Below are 25767 nucleotides of genomic sequence, written 5' to 3' on the forward strand. Positions count from 1 at the left end.
GAGGTGCTGAGCAGCTTCAGCTCCCCCGTCTTCAGTTTGTACCTAGAGGTATTCAACACCCCGGAAAAAAAATCAGTGACCTGGTATCACAAAAGCTGGGCATCCAAAATCAGTAGGCAGGTCAGATAATTTTGACCTTTGTGACTCAAAGTCAACACAAGAAACTAGCAAAGACAGAAAGAGAGCCCATGAGTCCTGATTCAATTTCCTGTGCTGTAACTGCCAGAATGCCCATATTCCCATTGGCCATATTCACACGAGCAACAGAGCACAACAGAAGCAACCCAATAAAACCTGAGATTCTAGGACTCCTTTGTTTTGTGATGCTGACCCCCAATAGGACATACTGCAGAACAAAAATGGCCTAAAGATTTTATGTGAGGATAGATTAGGATCCATAGAACTTCCATGATGAATAAAACAGAGGGAATGATGAGCGCATTTCACTGATACAATTACTAGTGACTAAATTCACTAGACATTCAATTAGTTTAATAATTCTCCAAAGGGATTAAACAGGTATCACTGAACTAAAGACCAGGCAACCTGCATTTATGAATATGCATATGACTCCCCTCTCCCTCCCAATGCAAGGAGAGCTTCTTTGCTTGCCCTGGAATTTTGGAACCAAAATCATTATGGCTGTGAGACCTTTAGACCAGGATGGGCAGATGGAGGGATAGATTTAGAAAACAACTAGTCTAATAAAATACTAATACTACTAAATTTAATTTTCAAACTTTTTTTTTAATTTTCATTCTTCACTGAAACAAAACAAATCCAACCCTCAAAATATTTCAAGACATGGAACTGTTTTACAGCCAATTTTAATCTCAGCCTAAGAAATTCAGTTCAGACAGTAAATCTGTGTGATCACTGATTCTCTGGAGGGAAAAGGAACAGCACAGGAAGCGTATCAAGCTATTGGTGATAGTGGTTTTTCTGTGCCTATAAATATTTTGCTTCTCCATGCTCCTTTGGTTTCCCTGGGGCATTCAGTTAGATCTAATGAGATAGATTTAGATTAAACAGTCTTAGATTTTGCTCTGAAAGACTCATTCTTCTCTTCCCTAGCCCCTGTCCTGGCATGAACTCTCCCCTCACTCCTGTGGATTCTCTGCCTTGGATAAATTCAAATCTATAAGTCCACTTCCAGGAAATCTAAATGTACCACACGTTGGCTAAAAGTAAGTTACCTGCCACAGGAGGCAGGCTTGTTCCTCAAGAACCAGCTCTCCTGCACTCCTTGAACACATTCTCACTTTTACAACCAGGCCTACAGGCATCAGTTATTCTAAAGAACTACCCCACTGCCACTGACATGTGACCTCTTCAGAGTTGAACAGAGCACCACCATACTACAGATGCATTTAAAACAGGACATGACATGAAATTACTGGGAATACTATCAAAATAAGATGTAAACATTAAAACTGGAACAGATTCAAGAAAACTGGGTTTACACCTTTGTTCTGGCAGAAATAAAACGTAAGGTTAATGACCACAATTAGTCAAGACCTGGGTTTTGTATCTTGGACAAAAACAGGACACTGCCGGTACAATCCTCCTCATCCCGAATTGGACTACCCTCTCTTGACCATGCTTAATTTGGGACATGAAGACATCACAGCCTTAGGTAGTATAACTTGCATGGCCCATTCTCCTTTATGGTCCATTGCCATTTATTTTTTAGCCAAGCCACGAGACACTTAACAATATTTCCGGACCTAAAACTGAATAAGCAATCAGAATTCTTCCAATGCAATGCTAATAAAAATGCAGTGCTGGAGAGTCTTGATCTTAATGGCTAATAAACACTTGAGGTTTCTTGCCAACATTATTTTTTTCTGCTCGATTATGTTTAATGAGAGGCCGACAGACATGCCTGCGTGTGGAGGTTTTATTTCCTTTTCATTTGGAAATGGGGCTTGTGTTTGATTTGCACTGACCCTTCTTCCCAGACAATGCCAGATCTTTATCATTCTGGCTGCATGCCACACATTGTGGTTTGGAACATCCTCCCGCAGGTAATTATCTGAAGAACGTGTACATGGAAATCGATGGTACAACTTTCAGCTGTTGGCTTGGATTTCAGATTTGGCAGGGACAGAAAGGCGTTTCAAGGCAACACTCAGTTCCTAAATGGAGATAATTAGTTGTTTGGTTGGGGGCGGGCAACAAACAGATCTTTTCTTTGTTCATGGGGACTTTCAGGTCCCTCGAGATGGCTGGGAATTTTTATCAAATTATTCTGCCTCTTCAGCCCATATCATGAAGGACCGGGCATTTTTTCAAAGGGAAATTGCCTACAGAAAAGGGATGCAAGAGTAATGCACTTTGGCATGAGAGATCAAGTCATCTGGTGAAGTATTTGGATCAGCTTGAGGAAGTTAATACGTTCTACATCAACTATTGTTCTAAAGTGATACAGTAAAAAGAATCCACTAAACCCAAACGGAGAGCACAAAATTAATAAGGAGGATATCCGCTGATTCACGGTGTTTTTGTTGAACTGGGCCCCTGGTGGATTTAACCTGTGACCTCTCCTTTGCCATGCTTGGCCTGACTTCAATCATTGCCCTGGAGAGTTTCCTTCCCCATTCCCAGGTACCTTCATTCCTGGTCTCCACTCTTCCGCAGAGAGATGGGTGTCTGAGATGCTGCCAAGGTAATGCCAAGAGATATAAAATTTAAACATTTCTCTATTTTCACTTTGTTACAACAGAGCACCACATTCAAATGTGACTACGGAACTAAGATGAATCAATGTCCTCAATTTAGAGGGACACACCTGATATTTGGGGGTTTTTCTTTTATTGGCAACTATTACCTCTCCACCCTTTGTCCCAGTTTTTCATTTTTGCTATCTGGTCAGCTTATGAAGACCAAAGTCAAGTCAGAAGGCAAAGTGGAGTAAAGAAAATGGAAGAGAAATTTACTAAAGCCTTCTCGTTACAAAACATACTGTCATTCTTCAGAGTGCAAACAAAACACTAACTGCATGAGGTCAGGGAGAAGCTACCCCATAGACAGGTTTTTCCAGAGGTGTTCACTATGGCTTTTCTTTTGCTTCTCTGTGGAGTACTTGATGCTGGCCACTGTTAGAAAGATACCTCAAAGGAACAGCAGCCTCCTCATTTGGACCAAATTTCACAACCCCTTCAGAGCTAGTCAAGCAGAGGTCTCTGCGAATGGGAGAGAAAGGTTTCCATGGAAGCCAGACACAACACCCAATGGGCACATTTATCCCAGCAGAACCTCCAATTTATGGCAAGTTATCCCTACCTGTGGATAAGGGGATACATGACTCATTCTAGTCCTTTTTTTAAAGTCCTACAAGCTACAACACTTCACATTTACACTTTGCCAACGTGAACAAGCATCACCATCCTCATTTTGCAGAAGGACAAAGTAAGGCAGAAGGAGGTTGAAAGTCTGGTTTTAAAGTTGCTGAGACACACAACTCCCAGGAAAGTTAGTGAGAACTCTGACTGGCTCAAATGCCCTGAAAAAAGCAGGGTGCTTACTAAGCAAGTCAGTGGCAGAGCAAGGATAAAGCCCACATCTCATGACCCTTATCTTTATGCCCTTTACACAGTACTGGACTATGCTGCCTCCATGATCATGCAGTGTTCTGGGGTATTATATTATTGTCCAAGCCCACCAGTGGTGAGGAGGAAGGATGGAAGAAAGGGAGCCATTGCCCCAAGCTCCTTTGAAATGCAATGGCAGTGCTGCCCCACTGTGCCACAGTGCAGTGATCTGTGTGGTGCTAAAGACTGCCTGCCCTAGGTCCCACCCCTTCCACCTTTGGCCCGGAGCCCACCATGGATGTTGGCCCTGCTGCTGTTGTGTGTCTGGACAGAGAGATACAGAAGGATAACCACTGACATATGTATGGTGCTATAATAGGTCATTGCTCTCCATTGCAGCAAATGGGTCTCCAAATGCAACAGCTAAGTGATCTGCAACTCAATCTCCATGCCGATCCAAGTTGCACTTTTCACATGTTAATTGAAATAGGAACCCCTGCATCTGCACACAGAACGCTAACCAGCTTTCTTGGTTTACAATCATGTAGAAAGCTCAGGGTATGTATGCACAGCAATTTATTGTACAAGACAATATAAACATATTCATTTATAAGATAAGTCTTCAGATCAACGGTCTGTATATTTATAATGGATTTCCTGCTGAGTAAACATTTTCCAGATTCTTTGCTATTCCAGTGCAAGGTTTTCCATGGCCCTTAATCTGACAGTTACACCCTCTGAGTGGAATAGCTTTAAATCAGCTGAGGCTTCCCTTACAACTATTGTCCAGCCAGCATTTACATAATCAGATCAGCCCTCTCTCTTCCCACCCTGGTAACTGATCTCACGACTAAGAGAAACCTTTTCCAGTTATAGCATGAATGAGATTCAGCTGCTCACTCCAGCCAATTTAAGATCCTGAGTGCAGAGCCAGAGAGCAGCCTAAATGTGCTGAGCAAAATGCCTTCCAGCTACTAGGATAATGATAATACACAGGATTTTATGTAGCAATTGACAAGAAAGATCTAATTGGTAAGAGGGGAGAATGCAAACCAGCCAAACATTTCTGCATAGCCGGACCCAAGTCTGAACCTTTTCAGGGCTAGGTTGGGCATACAGAACAGTTCTTCTCCCCAGCACTTCCATAGCTCCAGAGACAGCTGCACTTTCAGTTTTGTCCCATGGAGCATGTCTGGCAGGAGGGAGAACCCTAGAGCCTTTTCAGTAATACTGCCCGCTGCAGTGAGACAAACAATTCCATGGCACACCCACTTCTTTCAGCTGAATCGATTGTTCATAAATGTCACATTTAGCTACATTTATTATGGTTATGGTCTTATTAGAGAGGTTTGCAATATAGTAGTGCATATAAGCTCAACAAGGATCAAATGCATTAATGTTTCAGCTCCACCACAGAACACACTTAGACAGATACATTTTCAAAATCTGCTCAACACTGTGCTAGTGATATTGAGTAAATGAGTAACCACTGAAAATTGGGGAAGATGGCCCCAGAAAGCAAGCTTCCCGCCCCGCCAGCCCGTTAGAGCCTGGATACAGAATTTAAACTGTGTCCCAGCTCCAATAAGCTCTTGCCCTTTCTTCCCCTTTGCACAGCAGGGAGTTGTGGGGTGGGGCAGGCTCCTTGCCAACTTGTTTGGGCTGGGAAGCAGTATTTCAGCAGCCTCCTGGAGCGAATGGAGTCCTGTGGGGTCTGCAAAGAGCCACCATGGGGGTAATAGATAAACTAATGATAGGCATTTCTATGGAATGCAGCCCTATCTGAGCATCTCAGACATAAGCCCTCACATTGCCTCTGTGAAGAAGTGGTATAATATTCCCAGAAGAATCAAGGCTGAATTACCTTAATTGACTTGACTAAGGTCACACATTGTCTGTGACAGAGTCATGGGAAGTGGCAACCCATGCATCCCCTGCATGGCCACTGTACCTCAACCAGGACCTCTAACAGACAGGAGTGCTGGTGAGCATGCATCCTTTGAGGAAATGGTTGCAAGGAATTCATACTCGGCTAGGTAAGCAAGTTAATGTTTCCCCAGTCCATGGAGGAGGGAAGGCAGACTGAGGGATAAAGGAAGGAGAACCTGGAAAGTCTCTCTGTAATAGTAGGAGTCTGCCTTGGCCGCTTTATCTAGGCTATAACAGTTGCCAAGTTAGGGTCTGGTTGTCAAATGGCATGACAAATTTCAAATCTAGACATCTAGTGGAAGCTGTGAGTGCAGCTGTTCTGGCCAGATGGGCTTAAAGACCATAAATGACTAGTATCATAGCCAACTCTGAACGTTGTGATGCATACCCTGATCCAGTCAGGCAAGTGCTTCCCAGACAGCAGACAATCCCTGGAACTAACAAATATATCTGGCTATCATATGAAGACTGAAATGGAGCAGTGGAGGGGAGTGATTTTGTTTCAAAGCAGCCAGGACACAGTCTCCACAAAGAGCCTGGCACATCTGAAAAAATACTTTTGTTAGAGAGTGTAAATAGAAAAGAACCAAGATGATGGGGTAGTACAGAAGTCAGTGGGAGGGCACAGAGATTGCATCTCCATGTCCTTGAAATCACAGCTCACTGATTTTCCTCACCAAGCTGACAGCCACCACTTGGACAGGTCATTCATGAAGCAGTTTGCTGATGATCTGGCTAAAATACATGGAGGAGGAGAAAAATCACTAATAGAGAAATTGAAGCAATCGATTAAAGGAAATGTACAAGGGGATAAACCTTCACCTGTCACAAAAGTGTGTGCCTTTTCCCTGGTCTAGTCTCTCCTTGGACCATCTTATATTTTGTAGGCCAAAGGATCATTCTGGTTTTGTTTAACATCTCCTTTTTCCATGATCAATGTGCAGTGCAAGGGATTTTTGTAAGTGTTCCATAATTCTGGTAAACAGCAGTTTTAAGGCTTTCAGTATGTATGGTCAGTAAAGATCCCTACCTGATGTTTGCAGAAGTTGTACTTTAAAACAATAATACTTTGCATTTCTGTATCACCTTCCACCTAAACAATGGGCAATCACCACAGAATTAATCCATACAACTCACCTGCAAATTAGTTCAGCATTTGCATTGCAGTTTAGAAAATGGGAAACCAAAGCATGGAGTTGAAGGGACTTGCTCAAGGGTCACAGATAAACAGAATGTGGCAGGATTAAGTGTACAATTTAGATCTCCCATCTTCTATGCCTATACTTCAGCCACAAGGCCATCATTTTCAACATGACCATATCCTACCCAATGTCCAACTGCAATAATTAGCGTTATGGTGATCCACAGACAACATTCACTGTGTAGTTTCTACCATCCTCAGATTGTGTTAGTGTTGCTAACAGTATGGCTGTGTTCCCCTTGAAACCCTTGGTTTTTCAATAGTGACTGACTCCCTTTTGGGGATCAGACTTAGGAAAAGGGAGGTTGGGGTTCTACCATTCAGCATTTGAGTGCCTAGATTTTCCTGTTCAGTTACTACACCTGCATGTGCAATATATGGACATGAGATACCATAATGGAGGTGTACAATTATGTGTGCACCTCACGTATCACTTTATAAAATTGCAGTTCTACATGTGAATTTGCAAGGCACATGGGAACTTTCCAGATGAGAGGGTCCATATGAATCTATATTACATATTTATTGTTTACATTACTAATGTTACTTGTAGCAATATCACAACAAAATGTACTATACAATCAGGTGTGCCTGGAATGTGAGAATTATGGACAAGGTTTTCAAAGACATCAATTTTTAATGTTTTTTTGATGACTTCATGTCCTAATACACTTTTTCCTAAACACACCGAGCGAGACAGAGAACCACAATGCAACAGGGAAGGTACAGATGTTTGGTCAAAGGAAAACATGGTACGATTTTCTCCAGTTAGGGGATTACCAGTCTTCCAGGATGGCCTTTTGGGAACTGCAGAACATTTCACTGTAACAGAAAGCAGGGGTACTGTTTCAGTTCCAGTTAGGAAGACTGAGATTACTAGGGAGATTAGCCCTACACATGTTTTGTCTTTAAAGGGTCAGTAACTTCAGCTGTTTTTCTTAGGCTGGGCTTTCAGTTTCATGCTTGCTGTTAACCTTAACTTAGTGTTTGGAGATATATGTTATCCCTTCCCCTCTTCCAAAAGAAAAAATCATAAATATAATGAGATGGTCCAGCACAGTCAGGCACAGAGAGGCTTCTTATTCTGAAAGATGACACCAAACATAACTTGTAAAGCCTCCTTGTTCCTGAGCAAGTTGTAAATTTACTTTCCTATCAACATTTCAATGGGAAAGAATTCTGCTTAACAAGCTTCCAGGCGAGGGGGGGTCACGTTCTAAAGACCAAACAGTTTAATAGACTAGTTAGGGGGTCCTCCGATTCTAAGAGAAGATACTGATTTATTTTTTTAATGCTTTCTCACCCGCAGTCACTGGCTTCCAGATAAGCAGCTATCAAAAAATTAAAGGGAGTTGTATGTGGTGTAGATGCACCCTGGAAAAAGTTAAATACCTGAGAGTAGCCTCATCACAGTGGGTTTGGAAGATGCGTTCAAACTACTCATGTGATGCACCCTAGGAAAATCTGTAACATGAAATTCTCCTGGCTTCTCCTACCAAAAAGTCACAGGTATTAGGCACTTCCCTCTCTTAACTGAAAAGATACCTTGTGTCAAATAAAACTGAAAAAAAGCAATGTTTCCCAGTATTACTTTTCAGACATCTTGGCCTTTTTACTTCACAAGGTATCTTTATTACGGCTGTTCACAATTCTTTTACTGTTAAGTTTGTCTGTGAAAGAAGGGGACAGATTTCTCCCTGTCAGTTATATATATTTAAATTTCTTTTGTAAACTCAATTGCTACTGCAAGTCTGAGCTTGTAATGGAAAGCATTAAAAACAAATAAGGGACCAGCCAAGCACTGTAGATTGCTATCATATGATGAGATTATACCATTTGATTTTTCCCCAAAGACAAAACAGAAATATTTATTGAACACTCATGCCTTTTGTGCATTAGCATTGGTAATTTGACTAGTTCCATGTAGTAATGAATCTATGTACTGCCATATAAGATTTCTAAGCACAGAAGTGGACAGAGAGATCTTGCACTGCTATGCTAATTAAAAGCATTGGCATTGCCAAGAATAGCTAAGGAGGAGGAGAATTTCCAGTAGATCTAGAGAAGTTATTATTCCCCTTTATTTGGCACTGGTGAGGCAACAGCTGGAGTATTGCATCCAGTTCTGGGCACCCCAGTATAGAAAGGATGTGGATGCACTGGAGAGGGTCTAGCAGAAGGCAACCAAAATGACTAGGGGGTTGGCGCACATGACCTATGAGAAGAGGCTGAGGGATTTGGGCTTATTTTGTTTGCAGAAGAGGAAAACTGGGGGGTGGGGGGGCAATTTGATAGCAGCCTTAACTTCCTGAGGGGGGGGTCTAAAGAGGGTGGCTAGAGGCTGTTCTCAGTAGTGACGAATGGCGGAACAAGGAGGAATGGACTCAAGTTACAGGGGGGAAGTATAGGTTGGATATTAGGAAAAACTATTTCACCAGGAGAGTGGTGAAGCACTGGAATGTGTTAGCTAGAAAGGTGGTAGAATCTCCATCCCTAAAGGTTTTTACGTCTCAGCTTGATATGGTCATTGCTGGGAGACTTTAGTTAGGGTTGGTCCTACTTTGGACAGGGGGTTAGACTCAGCCTCCCAAGGTCTCTTCCAGCCCCAGGATTCTAAGATGCCTTTTTTCTTGCGTGAGGATCATAACCCCCAAGGAGGATGCCAGCCTGTCTCCCTCAGGTGCAGAAGGACTAAGCCAGGTTCAAGGTCTATTCTGCCTCCCTCCGCCATGTCCCAGCTGGGGAACAGCAACATATTGAAGCGCTGGCCTGGAGGCTTTCCCCCACTGTTCCCAATTGCCAGAATGACAGCCAAAGGGAGCAGCAAGAGGCAGTGACTGGGAGTAGTGTGATGTGTCTCCCTGGAGATCTGCACAGTTAAGTGCTCCTCCATCATCCTCATGCACCCACCTTCACACCCAGGCCACTCTCAGCCCACTCCTGCACCCTACCTCCCATCCAGACCTCACACCCACATCCCCATCCCACTCCTATGCCCAATCTCCCACCCAACCCCCTGACCCCAGCCCACTCCTGCACCCTACTACCTGCCCGGATCCTGGGCCCCTCACACAAACTGAACCCTTCCTTTTGGCCCCATCCAGAGCCTGAGGGGTCACCGAGAAGAAGCCCTGAGCCTCAGTCCTCCCTTCCTTCCCCCAGTGGGGCTGAAGTGTGAGTGGAACAGAATGAGGTGAGTTTCTTCTTCTGAGTCAATGACGGCCATGTCCCCCGACCTCAAAATGGTTCTCCATCCTTGCCATAAAGACCAGCCACCCTATGATGCACAAGTCACCACTCTGTTAAGTCACAAGATGATGTGGCTTTTGTTTTTACGAGAGACTGGTCACATGCACTTACCCAATAGAACTAATGTCTGTGAACATAAGTTAAAGAGCACTGCAAAGATGAGAGTCCATGAAAATTCAGGATAATTCATCAGACAAACCTTGTGTGTGCAAGTAGGACCTCACAATAATGCTTGCTTGGCTGCTGCCTCAAGCTCGGAAGAAGAGTGAAGAGGGGAGGTGAGAAAAGCTTTCTACCCTTCCCAAAAAAAAAGAACAAATAAGAAAATAAAATACTGAAAAAAAACCAGAAAGCAAATTTCAAAGAGCATATTGCATTTGTTATTTTTTCCTAGGGTTCATTGATTTCAGAGTTTCCTGTATGTAGACTGAGAAATAACATAACTTTTCTAATTTATATTAATCATTCTATCTAAGCGTCTGTTCTGAACTTGTCCACTCTAAAACTGCTTTACAGTGTATATCATGAGTAAACTCTGTGTGAGTAGCAGACACCAAAAGAGAGGAAGAGATTGTGTGTTTGGGGCTGAGTCACCAGGATATTTAAAATACCTTAGTAAGTACAAACACAAATAATTCTAGTTTAGCCATAAAAATTACAGAGTATGGAAATATACCAGGAATGAAAATTGGTACCTAAGACTTCCATAAGACTTTAAATCAAGCCACAAGACCAAAGATATATTTTTTTCAAAAAGCCCTTAGTTTTTGCTTTGTTTTGTTTTAATAAACTTGGCTGCTAACCTCGGGGGAATGTTGAACAAGCATTTGCATGGTAGATCTTATACTGAGATAGCATAGATATATGCTCAACTGTCACAAAATTATTAGACAGTCATGCCCTAAACTTCACAATACTGGTCTGCTATAATTTCCTTTGTTGGCATTTTTGACTGACTACATCTTTTCAACTTCCATTTATAGTGTACATGTCATCTCTGTATCAGCATGTTCCTTTTGCGGAGATCATCTGGTATTATTGCTCATTTTAAAATAACATGTTGCACTTTACAATGTGCTGGGCCAAAGCAAAACACCTCCATAATTCAGGCAAGAGGGCTTAGGTTCAAATCCTTCAGTTTGAGCTCTCCCCTACAATTCTGGTTACAAGTCATATAAAAACCCTGAAGAGGCCAAGAACCGTCAATCATTGTTATACAATTTTGCCCCAAGATGTTGGAAAACATCTGATCTCAAAAGAAACCAATCATTATAGGTTTAAATCTTGAGGGGACATCTCTTGGCACAGGCAAAACCAAACTTTATTTCAATTCAGACTTCAGACTAAGCTCTAACTAAAAGTTCATCTACAGATGGTGAGAACACTAACTATAGTGGTACAATATCTGAAGCACACAAAAGGTGTGTTCAAACAGCTCTATGTTGAGGCCAAAAAACTATGGAATCTTTAGTGTGCACCAGCTGTATCTATATGGACCAATTCATATTAATGTGGGACAGACCCACTTCTTCAGACCATAGCCATACCAGAACAGTTCTTCATGGAAAAAAAATCATAATCACACAGTCCACATTTCCCCACCATGGAGACAAACTCTAAATCAGACCCAAATCTGGCCTCCTCAAAACATCTTTCTGGACTTCAATGGTAGACTCCATCTAATGCCTAGGGAAGGATGTCAGTGTGTGAAGGAGAAAACAAATAATTGACGGTTACATAAGAACAGCTATATTGGGTAAAACCAAAAGTCCTCCTAGCCCAGTATGCCGTGTTCCAACAGTGACCAGTGCAAGGTGTCCCAAAAGGAATAAACAGTTACAGAGCTCTTTCCTTCCAAAAAAGAGCTATAAACTTCAAAACCAGATTTACTAGATTATCCACCAGGCAGCAGAGATTTATCAGTGCACAGAAACCCTGCTCAACTGTCAGATGTGAAGAATTAATTACTTTGCTAATTGAAATCCTAGGGGAAGTTTGGGTAGGCCAAAATGTCTTATCTTACAGACAGATTTGGCCAGTAAGGCAAAGCTAGCAAGCCAATTTTTCCCCATTGCCACTTAGATGTTGGTGACCCAGGCAATATTAGAATTTAAAGCCATTTCCATCTCACCTTTTCCTCCTCAGTCACTAGCTCTTCTGTTACAATACACAGAATGCTCAGAGTCAGACTGAGGCATAGGCACTCTATAGACTCAGCTCTCATTTCAATAAAACAGGAGGCATGAAGAAGTGAGCCTAGTGTAAACAATCCAATGCCTGAATCTGCTGAAAGCCTGAAATAACACTTGTGAGAAGTGTGAACTTTCCAGTGCATCTCTAGGCATTGGTGAGTGCCCCTTCTGCCACCCCTGACTTTCAGGTGCAGGAGTGGAAGTAGAAAGGAACCTCCTGTTGCCTTTCCTGAGAGGATGTGGGCCCTTCCTGCCACATCGTAGGGGACAGCCCGTGTATATCTCTGAATAGGAAGGGAGCCCTTTCCTCCATCATTGCTAATGGGAAGTGGACAATGGCATGCAGGGGCAGGGCTCTGTGTGGCAGCATTACGGGGACCTCAGACTGCCTTAATTGAGCCCTACTTTAAAAAATGCTGAAGCTGTAACCAAGAAGAATGAATGGCTGGTGTATGATGCAGACGTTCTTATGTAAGCAACTTGCAATAGTCCACAGAACCATCTGCGTTCACTTTAGCACCTACCCTCATCCAAGCCTATTTATATATTGTGGGACACTTAACCACAATGGATTTCTATTTCCCCACATCATTTAGCCACTCATTGGTGATGATGAAATAGTCTTTGATGCGATGCACTTTATGATGCCATCGTTGAAGGCTGCAGAATGCGCAAAGCCACTAGTGGTTAAGAGAAATATCAGACAATATGGGCATGCTCCAGCCAAAGTCTGCCACTAATGTTGTTTACAGAGCAAGAGAGAAATTCATATAAAATAGTGGACCCCACATACAAACATCCAATGAAATTAACCAAGCAAAGAATTTTGCAACAGCTTTTTACTGATGTCTGCCCAAAGAAGCTTTGTTACTCTCATTACCATTGTTAAATACAAAGCAGAATGTCCAGCCCAGAGGAAAAGAATGGAAAAATGTGTATGCAGTTATGTTTCCAACTGACATATATTGTTGCCATATAATTAGAAGCAATGCTTTAATTCCCTCTTCTTTCCTCCTCAATGGAGCAATTTTTTAAAGAAGAGGTTCATACCTTGGACCCTGGCTTCCAGACCCTATTAAACCTCCAGTGTGTGATACATTTTGTCTTGTAGCCTACCACAGTCTTATTCATATTCAAAACACCAGGCACGTAGGAAAGGTTAAGGAAGAGACATCCCCAAAATCAAGTTAATCTGAATTATTATTCTACTTTATAGTGCAGCAAGAAGCAAAATGTAATGTATTGGGAATATAACAAGGCATGTTCAAGAGATCACCAAAACATAAAAATTAGAGATGAAGTAGACATAGCTATATCTTTCTACCAGTACCACATTTTCCTCATGTTTTATCCATTTGAAATTTTAGTTCTTTTTTAATTTGTAGATCCTAATATGAGAGTGGCAGATGGGGGAAAGTTCATTGTTTTTCAGTGCTAGCAATAGGCAAAAAATTAGCAACACTGAAGGGCAGTCAAGTTCTCAAGCCCTCAGCAACTACAGCTGAAGACAGGTTTTCAATATCCTGAATTTTTCTGCAAATCTGACTCCAGGGGTGCCTGAATCAGAGCTGAGCTCCTTCAAAAATGTATGCCTAACTAAAAGGTAAGAGCCTTGCTGAAAATTCTGGGCCTATCATACATCACAACATCTTTCTTCCCAGGATCTCAAGGGGCTGAAGAAACAGTAACAAATTACCATAAACCTCAAAACTCTGTGAGGCAAGGAAGTATCATTACCCTCATTTTGTTACTGGGTACACATAAATTAAGAGAGCCTTGCTGACTTGTCAACAGAGCGACGTTGAGACTATGAAGGTAAAACACAGACTCCTGATGCCTAGTTCCCTTCTGCAACCAACGGGGGTCACTTTGTGTAAAACTAGACCATACTACACACAACATTGTTTTCTCTAATGCAGTGGTTCTTAACCTTTACTGCAGCCTGCACCACTTTGGTTCTCAAAATATGTTCTCGCACACCTTATCAAAAATCAAAAATGCAGATAGGGAAACTTTTAAATGCATATTAACTATATGTAAAATATTTTTATGTTATTACTCACCACAAATAATAGTACAATAGGCATACAAAAATATGCAAGTTCTACCCAGGGATGTTGCGGAGTTTTGCTGTGGAAATAAACTGTAACCAATGCACTAACAGTTAGCAGCTAACTGAATTCAAACAAAGCTGTTGCGCTGCCACATCATGATCTGTGCAGGTGTCAAGAACTACCCCACAACATGACAGTACACTGTATTTTGTAGTGAGATAATTTCACTATGATTAGCTTAAAAACTTGAAAATAATTTTTGTTTGTATATTACAGTAATTGTTAAAAATGTATAATGTTAATAAATACATAGGTTTGATGAAACAAAGTAGTTGTACTTCCGTGCCTGCACTTAATTTGTGTTTTCAATGATTTATCTTCTAAAAAAATCTGGCTTGTCTAGCACTTCCAGAAAAGGCATCATACACCCACAGGGGACGTGTGCACCCCCAGTTAAGAACCACTGCTCTAATGGATATGTAGATCTTTAAAGCTTTGGGAACACAACTAGGTAAAGCTCTCTGCACAAGGAAGATATTATGTCCTGACAGTTCACTTGATATCTCAGCAGAAAACAAATCTGATTTGTCCTGTCAAGTCTGCGTTTGGTTTTAGTGTTGCCTTATTTTGAACGCCATTGCGGCTAATGACTGACCTACGTTGTTTCCAGGCTTGTGATTAAAAATCTCCTTTCATATATAAGCATTTTTTTATTTGGGGCATTTTACATGAATTGTGAAGGTTAGAAATGCTACACCCATTCAGTATGGCACAACATAGTAAAAAACACACAACATATGATCTTGTGCTCCTCACCAAGGGCCTCTCTACACTTTAGACACTGCAGTGGCAACCAGCAGTTGCACCACCATACTGATTCAGTGAAGACATTAACTACCTCCCTGAGAGGCTATAGCTAGGTTGACAGGAGCATTATCCCAGAGGTTAAGTTGATTTAACTGCATCCCTCAGGAGTGTGGATTTTTCAACACCCTGAAAAATGCTGTTACACCAACCTAATTTCCTTGTGTAGCTCAGCTCTGCTCAGTTTCAAATTGGAAGTTCTGACTCCAAAAGAACTGAATGTTCAAGTAACATTTTTGCTTAAACACTCTGGTCTCCTCTCCTGAAAAAATAAGTGAAGGCTGAGTGAAAGGAGTCTCTTAGCCCTGGCTGTCTTGCATTGAGGAAGGAACAGAATGGTAAACCCAAAGGTGTCTTAGGTGATAGGGAAGCTGAGAAACTGAGGTACAAAAAAAGAAGAAGTGATTTGCCTGTGGTCACTTAGGAAGCCTATGGCAGAGCCTAGGATTAACACCACACCTCCAGAATTACCATCCAGAGTCTCGGCCACAAGACCACTCTTCTTTAATATCCTCTTCAGGATTTTGTATTCCTTAACTATAAATTTATGCAAAATTTTCAGACACCAAAGCTCAAGGCATTCTACAATGTAGTGACATAAAATGCCTCACCATATGTATTTTTCTTATTGTACTCTGAAGTGTAACCAGGACTGCCATATAATAAAATGCATAATGTCTTGTTTCAGTGGAACAAAATTATTCCCATGTCATTTGCAAATAGCGTAGCCTTTTTTGGCACTAATGTTTTTAATACCAGAAGATAAACAGTTTTGTAGGTTTTGAGCAATAGAGTAGGTTGCACATAAGTATTTTATTAATTTCGGCACATTGCCAGCTCCAATGCTATACTAACAATCAAAATGTGTATGGGGAAGTGATGGGCCTACAAAGTCAGAATTCTGTATTTGCACTCTTGGAGATTTGCAAATAGAGGGGTTATACACGCAGAAGAGCAGTCAGGTGCACAGTTCCCCAATGTGCATGCACAAATGCCCATTTGCCTATGAATGCAGGGTTTTGCTGAGGTAATGGATTCCAGTTCTTTCAGTTGGGGTGGTAGTATATTCAGTTACACAGCAAGGTGCCAAGCAATGATATACTTCCTAGTCTGTCTGTATCCCTCTGTTATCTCACCTTATACTTGAAATGCCAATCACCTAGGGCAGGACAATCTTTTTGTTCTGTTTGTACAGCATTTACTGCAATAGGATCCTTACCCACGACTGGTGCTTATAGGTAACTTACAATTTCCCTTTTGAAAAAGGGATACTTTATAAAAAACACTGATCTAGAAGATACACAAACTGGCACACACTCAAGCTAGGAAGTATACATCTGAACATACCAAAGATGCCTACCTTCGCCTCATACATATTATGCTATCATGTGCTAGCAGCTTCTGACACACTGAAATAGGAAGAAAATCTGCATCAGAATGTTTCAGGACATGAGGAAGAAGTCAAAAGTTTTAGAAGACAAAATCAGGAGAAAAGGAAGAAATTGAGTGTATGCACTGCAATGGTGTGGGTCAATTATTAAATGTAAATATAACCTAGTAAAGTCTACAACAGCAAACTGTTTATTCAGATGGAAAGTTTTATTGGGGGATTAGAGAGACATTGTTTTCTTGAGCTCAGAGGTGGTGTGTTTTGAGTTTTGCAGCAAACCACACTGATGAACAGAATTCAAAGCATTAATCAACTGAATACTTTTTTCCCCATCTTTCCATCCACAAAAATAAACTCCAGTATTTGCCCAGAAAAAATAATAGTTTTGCACCAATTTTCATCTCTGTTAGTTGTAGTAATAAATACTGACAAATTCCTGGGAAAAAATGAAAAAGGGTCTTACCCATCCTACGTCTAGGGAATGTAGGGAAGTAGGGCACTGGGGAAAAACACAAGGAGGCAGGCAGGAACAACAAAGGAGGACCCCTGATTCAAAAAGAGAGGGTAGGCCAGTCGTCTAATTCTCTCAGGTGCTTGTACTTGAATGTAAGAAGCCTTGGAAACAAACAGGAAGAATTAGAAGCCCTGGCACAGTCAATGAAGTGTGAGGTGATTGAAATAATGGAGAGTTGGTGGGATGACTCACATAACTGGCGCACAGTCATGGAAGGGTTTAAACTGTTCAGGAAGGACAGGCAGGGGAGAAAAGGAGGAGGAGTTGCACAACACATAAGAGAGCAGTATGATTGGTCAGAGCTCCAGTATATAGAGGAAGAGTCTTTGGGTTAAGCTTAGAGGGGTAGAAACAACAGAGGTGATGTTGTGGTTCGTGTCTGCTATAGACCACCAGATCAGGGAGATGAGGTAGATGAGGCTTTCTCCAGACAACTAAGAGAAGCTTCCAGATCACAGGCCCTGGTTCTAAAAGGGGACTTTCATCACCCAGACATCTGTTGGGAGTCCAATACACAGATAACCCAAGAGTTTTTGGAGAATGTTGGGGGATAACTTCCTGGTACAAGTGCTGGAGGAACTGACCAGAGGTCATGCACAGCTTGACCTGCTGTTCACAGACAGGGAAGAACCAATAGGAGAAGTAGAAGTGAGTGGCAACCTGCACTGCAGTGATCATGAGATGGTCAATTTCAGGATCCTGACAAAAGGAAGAAAGATCAACAGTAAAATACAGACCCTGGATTTCAGAAGAGCAGGCTTTGACTCCCTCCGAGAACTGCTGGGCAGGATCCCCTGGCAAGCTAATATGAAGGGGAAAGGAGTCCAGGAGAACTGGCAGAAAGGAGCCTTCTTGAAAGCACAGGAACTATCCCGATAAGCAGTAAAAAAAGCAGACATGGTAGACAACCAGAGTGGCTTACCAGGGAAATCTGTGGTGAGCTTAAACGCAAAAAGGATGTGCATAAGAAGTGGGAACTTAGATGGATGAATAAGAAGCAGTATAAATATGTTGCTTGAGAATGCAGGGGAGTAATCAGAAAGCAAAATTGCAAGGAATGTGAAGGGTAACAAGAAAGATTCCGACAGGCATGTTAACAATAAGAGGGGACCAGGTAGGGATCAGGAAGATAACCTTGTGACAGAAGATGTGGGAAAAGCTAGAATTGTGTATCTGAAATAGACATATTTCCCTAGTATAGACCAGCCCTTAATGAGAGTAGAAGTATCAGAAATGGGACCTAATCATATCCCTTTTTTGTTATAGTCCCTTCATTTGGGGATCTGTCCTTTGTGAGGACTAGAAACTTATTTTTTAACTGAAAGCTAAACTTCTGCAGAACAGTGTCCAGGAGTTATTTGTACCTAGAAGTAGTTAATTGCCAGATCTGGAAATCAAAATAAGACTACCTTCAATAAGTTTCCTGATAAGAAGGAAGCGTCACTCACAAGTCAGGCTATCAGGGAATCTTTGGCACTATACTTTTCCCATTGCAATTTCTGCTCTATGCAGAAGCAAATTAAAACACACAACCAAACCTTTAAGAAAGGAGACAACTCTGAAGGAGAAGAGGGAAACATAGAGGCTACTCTTTTGAAAGTAAACCCCCTCTTTGAAAGAACCCTTCTTCCTAAAAAAAAATAGGAAGAGTTCTTTCGAAGATGGGGTTTACTTTTGAAAAAGCCTCCTCTACACTGCTTTTCTCCTTTTGAAAGCAGCTGTTTCAAAAGCAGCTCTTTTGAAAGAAGAATATGCAAATGAGGTGCCAGATATATAAATCTGTGCCTTATTTGCATTTCCGATTTCCTTCATTTGCATGCCTCTTTCGAAAGGGGAATGCTCGTGTAGACATAGCCAGAAGGAATAAGTTAAATAACTCTAGAGATTAAAAGTCTTTATACGAAGTTATTCTATTTCATTACAAAAGGTATGATGTACCGTCTTCAGATAATCCAATATAGTGGCTACAAAACATACCTACAATCAGCATAGACAAAGTGAAGTGAATGAAACTTCATAAACTTAGCACTGTGTGTGTAGCAACTGGGTAAACTGGTGAATATCTCTCTGCCTCCACATTTCGCAACAGACAGGAGCACAAGATCCTCTCTTAGTACAATATAACAAATCCAAAATGGACTGAATGCCAACAAACATGTCCAACTTCAACCACCAAAGGAAGGAAACATACACAGAAATTACAAATTAAAAAAAAAAGCTCAAGAGACATTAGGGAATTTTCTCCTTTTTGTGTTTTGGAATAAATGTGACACACGTTAACAACTCATCCAAAACAAAGCAGTTTACGTAACATATTGTGAAGGCAAAAGATACTTTTGTCACTAAAACAATTAGATCTTATTTTAGGAATGAGAGACTTAAAGAAATTCTCAAGAAATGCAAGTGGATAAAAATTGCTCTTTCTTCTTTGCTAACAAAGAGCATGACTCTCATCCACCGTAAATCTGCAAAGCTCCACTCAGACATATCCTATTATTTTACATTTTGCATTACATTTTGAGTTACTTTCCCAGCACAGTCAAGGTCTGGAATTCCTCAATCTTAAGACCTCCAGAGCAATCTTCTAAATGCCCAAATGAGCTTAGGTAGGCATGGCTCATCTTTCAGAGCCTCTAAGTACCTGTGTCTTCCACTGAATTCAGTGGGAAGTATGGGGGCTCAGCAGCCTCTGAAAATAAGGCCACCAAGTGTAGGTCACCAACTACACACTTCAACAGCAACAACAAATACCTAGAACTTCTCCAGCTTTAGACCACTTATTTAGGAGCCCAATTACAGTTTTAGATTCCTAAACTTTAGGTGGCAATGACAGAAAATTTTGGCTTGACTGTTTTTAATAATTCAGATGAGAAAAACTAGCACAGAAAGGTCACATCTTGAAATGTCAGCTAGATGAGGTAGTGTATGTCAGCCAGCACTTAGACAGTGTCTGAGGGGCTGCTATTGTTCTGTTCAAGACAATTACAAGCTATAAAAAGTACCCTTACAGCTGCTTCCAATGTTGGTGACCGCAGGCTATCACAAGCTGTCGTTTATTCACTTACTTCCCATTCATCTGTTGAGGAACTCAGGGCAGGCTGTACGAGAGCTGGAAAGGAGGCATGACTCTGTACTATATCCTGCACATATGGGGCGTTACATATAGCTGGAATGGTAATTCAAAAGCTTCCTATAAAGTACTGTGATGAGAAGCTAATTGTTTTGCCTTCAAAACCAGCTGAAGGTCTCCAGGCCTGACCTTAAACATGCTGAGTCAATGCAGAACGTGACACGGGGACAATATACAGCCTAGATTTCCACCAGGGATTTTCTTGTACTTGGAAGGGGACCCAGGAGAATGCAGTCCTGCCATCCAATCTGTGTAAATCTATTCATGGCAGGCATCTGGATTCAGGGTTATACAACTGAATACACCTCTGGAGAGAGAGTCACCCCAGGTAGGAGAGAGTGGAATTAAAGAGCCTGACCCACCCACCAACAATGGGAAAATGGAAAATGCTCAAAATCTTTCCTCATTCCTGACACACAAGTTATGACCAGGCCCTCTCAGAGGTCCAGAGATACCCAGGCCACTCCCAGCTTTTGAGGCCCCTAGTCATAATAATTATAATAATAAAAAATGATGACTCTTGAAAACAAAATAAGGTAACAAAAAGAGTGAGACATAATTTGAATGATTTTTGTTTAACAAATGCTTTTCTAGCCTTTTTTTTCTACTCAAATGCACCAATTATTGCGAGATGCACATAAAAACAAGTTGTGACACTTATCAAATGCCAAAAAATTAATGTGTCTAAATTTGAGAACCCCTTCGAGCTTGAGGCCAAGGCCAAATGTCCCTTCTCCCCAACTCCCTCAATTGACCCTGGTTACAACTAAAATCAAGCCCTCCATTTGGATTAGGATCTGAACCATATAGTTCAGGGTATTTAGGACAGCAAGTTGGTTCAGGTCAATTTCACATCACAGCCAAAATGCCTAGGAACAGGGGTGTGCAAAGTGGGGGGCAGGTCCCTGAGGGGTGAAATTTCATAAAGGGGGATGCAGCACAATCGTCTACTGGGCCTAAGGCTCATCCATCTCATTAAAAATGTTGAAATATGTTCCTGGTTTTATGTCTGTGTATTTACAGGTATATGCTGGTTAATAAAGTTTGTATTTATACTTATTTTCTTACACACGCCAAAAGGGGTTATTTTCCATATGAACATAGCCGAAATTTCTGTCGGTTCGGATTATATGAGTCAGGTTGGGGGAGCCCTGTTAATTGCAGTGACGAAAATTGGGAGCCAACATAAAAAGTTTGCTCACCCCATCCTAGAAGCATGTCATTAATCCATCCACAAGGATTAACAGTTAAACAATTTTCATCATATACAGCACTCAAGTAGCTCACTGTCCCCTATCCCCAACCAATCCCATTGGGGCTGCCAAGGCGCCGGTACTCAGTAGCGGCAAGTACCAGCAGAAAAAAAAGCACTGATTATGTGTAATCAATTTACTTCCATCGTTTATCACCTGTCACTCTCTTTTTGAACAAAAAGTCCAATATTTTATTTATATTTTAGTTCTCTAATGTCCTTCATATTACCCTAGACAATAATATAGTATCTGATCCCTTCTGCACGAATACAGTATAACTCTGCTATACGGATTCACAAGTTAAATGGAAAAATATATATATATATATATATTTTACTGAAAGCAGGGGTCAAACTGGGGAAAATGGGGTGGTCTTTTTACAAGCACCTCCGCAAAATAAGCTCCATGTGTGAGAGTCAACAATGATAAGCTGTTCACAGTGGATTAGGTTGACATTTAAAATGGAATTATGCATGAATTCTGAGCTCCACTCAGCTCTTTGAGCTTAGTTCCCTTCACTGGGACTCGAATATGCTTGAGTTCTGCTACTGTTTGAGTCCTTTTTGACCAGGGAAAATAAATGACAGCATCTGCCAAATTGTGGCAGAAATGAGCGGTCACTCATAGTAAATTATGCAGCTCTGTGATTCTTCCTCAGCTGTATTGCATGAAGAATTAAAAAATTAACTCCATTCACATTTAAATCATTATTGAGCATCTGTGTTAACACCTCACTAAGGTGAATGAGTCTATAAAAAAACTGAGTCATTTTTTGGGGTTTTCTGCAGGGTCCCAGGAATCTCTCAGTAGCGCTTACCCATGGTTCACTCTCTGACAGTTTCTTCACAATCTTAAAATCTACATATGGTTTTGTTGTTTTTAACAATAACTGATATTTTGCAAGTAGTCTGAGAGAGATGCGAGCATGTGACACAGTAGTTGAATGCACGCACTAAAGGACAGCAGTAACATCCCAACGCTGACTGGACTTTCACTAAATTGATAGGAGGGCACCATTATTCTATAAGTTTTTCCATCCATATGCAGAATAAATTTTGCTATATGCACTGAGACATGCGGATGTGCACCACTAGTAGAAACAAATGCTCTCAGCACAGTGGTTGTTCTGCTAATCAGTTGAGAGGTATTTGACTCTCTCCTGGATGGCCTCTGAAGCACTCAGCTTACAAGGAACACTGACGGATACCCAAGAACAAAGGGGGAATGTGGTACCAATCATTGGGAGCAGGGAGGACCAGTGGGAGATGATATAATAGCATTTGCAGAAAGAAGAAAATTACAAAGATTTGTCTGGCATTTGTTGGGGGCAGAGATCCAATAAGTTTAAGAAAGGATTCTGGATGTCACTGCAGATGTCCAGAGATAATACAGGCATAAATCCAGGAATCACGTCATTTTGGAATTCAAAATGACTCAGCTAGTGGTTGGTATGGCAATTACACAAAGTGAAGCAGGAGATAAACGTGTCTAGAAGAGAAAGACTTCACTCATGTAGATTGCTGAATAGCCAGCATGGACAAACACAATAGGTTGCTCCCAATTTTAAAAACTGTGCCATGTATGATTACATATGATGCTGAGCACTAGAGGCTTGGGACCTTACTATTAGATCCGAAGAGCTCTCGAGAGTACCATATGCGTTACAGAAAGGAGCATACTATTTTCCTTACGGACAACTAGGTGCAATGCATCCTGAGGAATTTTGATTGTGATAATGGGAATTCTATAATGGGTGTATGAAATCAGCAACAAGAGAAGTGAGAGGCATTTAAGGAACAGCGGGAGTGTCTGAAAATGAAAACTATACAGAATCAAGTCAAAACAGGAAGAAAGAACTCCACAAGAAGCCAAAAAGCAGATGTTTTTTAAGAAATACATGTATATTATTACAGATATAATCTGATAGTGGAGTGGAGTGGAATGGTATATCTAAGAAATAAACAGCAAAATTGTTAAAGAATAATGCCAGGAGGTGAAAGTTATTAATCATTCTTTACATAATTGTTCTTAAGCACAGTGGTTTTCGACTGCTATTACAGCAGGCGAGATGGAAGGGGAAACAAGGAAAGGCATCCAATAAAGAGTGTTTGGAAACATAAGGGACAGCCTTGAGGACAAGCAAATGGAAGGGGGGTGGTGCTCATTGATTCTGTTTCCACTGTTACTCAAAGGGAGAACTGCGTAAGGGTTTTCAGATTTCACCACGGGGATCTACCATGGGAATAAAGAGACAGCATCGAGAGAACGCTGAATAATAAGGCAGGCAGATGCAATACCATGGCAAGGGAATTTATGCAAAGAGCCCAGTTGTGAAGTGTGTGAAATGGCCTCAGCATCCACTGACATCAGTGCAAAATGAAGGGTTGCAATGCTTAGTAGCATTGCTCAGAAATGAGCCTGGTAATTTAATATATCTGCATTAAAGTTGATTAAGGGCAACAAATCAAACTGGCACTAGGCTCAAAATCCACATTGAAACTTTTGGCTTAAGAAGTATAAAATAGATTTGTGCACATCCTCTGTCCTGGGGTGAAGTAAGCTGACCACTAGAAGAGTCAGGTAAGAAGTCCCACCAACATAGCATTGCACACTCAGCTAGGTACATAATGAGGGGCTTTTCCTTCCTTTCAAAATCAGGTATGAGCCACAGGCAGGGAGTCCAAGCTACATGGCCATTGGCTCTTCAGATATGACAAACTTTATGTGGTCAGCTTACAGTGAATTCACTTTGGAACCCTTTGGGAAATCATGGGTTTCTCCACTGCAGTCTCTGGACTTACAAGCCAATAATCAGCATGAGATCAGTACCGGATCGTTACCTATTGCTGAATTGTACTGAAACCCTAGAAGACAGATAAGCTGTTAAATATGGTGATGAAAGCAAGCAGTGCAATTCAGATCAAGAGGCTGACAGACATGTTTATGAATAGTGAGAGATAATATATTATGCCATCCAAGTAATCAGGTGAGATTCAGCTAAAATTAAGAGTTTATTGCTCAAAGCACCATTTACTAAATCACCTTTCCCTATCCAAATTAAGGCTATAATTTACAAATAAAGATATGATGGACGCCATGCAAAAACACCCTCTACAGCTCCTTCTGCTATTAGTCAACCTGAAAGGGAATACAACCTGATGACAGCACAGAGAACTCCAAATCAATCAGCCTTTGACAAGCATTGCAGCTCTCTCGCAAATCCAAATAAAGTACCTTGATTTAGGGAGATACGCATGCAATTAAATGTGGAATCCACACTCATTTATTTCCCTTTGTAAATACTGTTTACTTCCTTAAAAGGTTACAAAAATGGTGACGTGCTGAAAACTCAGCAGCCCTAATCACTGGGCTAACAGGATCTCAATGACTCCAAGTCAGTGACATTACTCCCAAAGGCACAAAAAAGTCAGCTACTCAGACCTCGGTCATTCTGGCTTCCCCAAAAAGCAGCAACTGGCTAATATTTTTAACCCATAAAAATCACTGTCAGAAGAGGGCACTGGAAGGAAAAGCAGTGGCCCCCTGAAGTTTACATTTCTGCCATGCAGAGTGTGCCAGCTCTCTGGTTAAGAGCCAAAACTCAGACTGAACTCCATTCCAAGTCTAAAAGAAATTGAACAAAACAAAACATTAGCAAAGTGATTTTTCCTCATTTTAATGTGGTTTTCAGCACTAGGTTTATTGTTAGTGGTTTTCTGCATAGACAGCATATGCCTGCAATACACCCAATACCCTGAGCTTTAAAGATACAGTACACCCTTAAAAGAAAGAAAAAGAAAGAATTAACCTATCTAGAGTATCACAATGTTCCCCATCTCTCCCAAGCACCCTACAGCAGCTACATTGATTTCTCAAGTGGAGCTACTCACTGATCAAATTCACCTCACTACTGTATTTTATGGCATTATATGCAATCTTAGGTCAGAACAGTGGAATCACTGCAACTCTAACAGATTGAATCTATTTTTTTAAGTACAGCTTGTACGAAAATGACTGTATTGACTGTTTTGATGATTATCTGAGGTATGGCTCTCTTTAACCCATTTGGATATAATGAAGATGAAGTGGTCTGCTAGAATGAGAGGATCCAGGGTGAGGCTGAGCAGTCCTGAGGAAGGAACCCTTGGAACAGCAATACCTGAGGAGGGAGTGTGAACTGATGCATGTCAGCTTACTGTTGTTTTAGAGTTAATAACACCAAATCCCAACTCAGAAGAGATATAAAGCCTGGCCCTCATTGAGAGCTGCATGCAGGAAGTCATCTGAGTATACAACAAAGCTTGATTGGTCCTACAAAAGCCAGGGCAATACTACACATTTCTGACCACCATCTATTACATACAGATATTCCGTCTTTTATAGCACACTCCTGTAAGTCTAGTTTAGGTGTTTAAATGGTAGGTGAACTTTAAAACTTGGCATTCCTTGTGCTTCTGA

The 25767-nt window shown here is 41.2% G+C and overlaps 1 protein-coding gene across 4 annotated transcripts in view; it reads right to left on the reverse strand.

Moving 5' to 3' along the window:
- The window catches only part of COL26A1 (collagen type XXVI alpha 1 chain), a 225221-nt gene that overhangs the window by 91243 nt on the left and 108211 nt on the right, over positions 1-25767 (reverse strand). The gene's annotated exons all lie outside the window — the stretch shown is intronic.

This window comes from Carettochelys insculpta, chromosome 19 (genome assembly GCF_033958435.1).
Source record: "Carettochelys insculpta isolate YL-2023 chromosome 19, ASM3395843v1, whole genome shotgun sequence".
Lineage (NCBI taxonomy): Eukaryota > Metazoa > Chordata > Testudines > Carettochelyidae > Carettochelys > Carettochelys insculpta.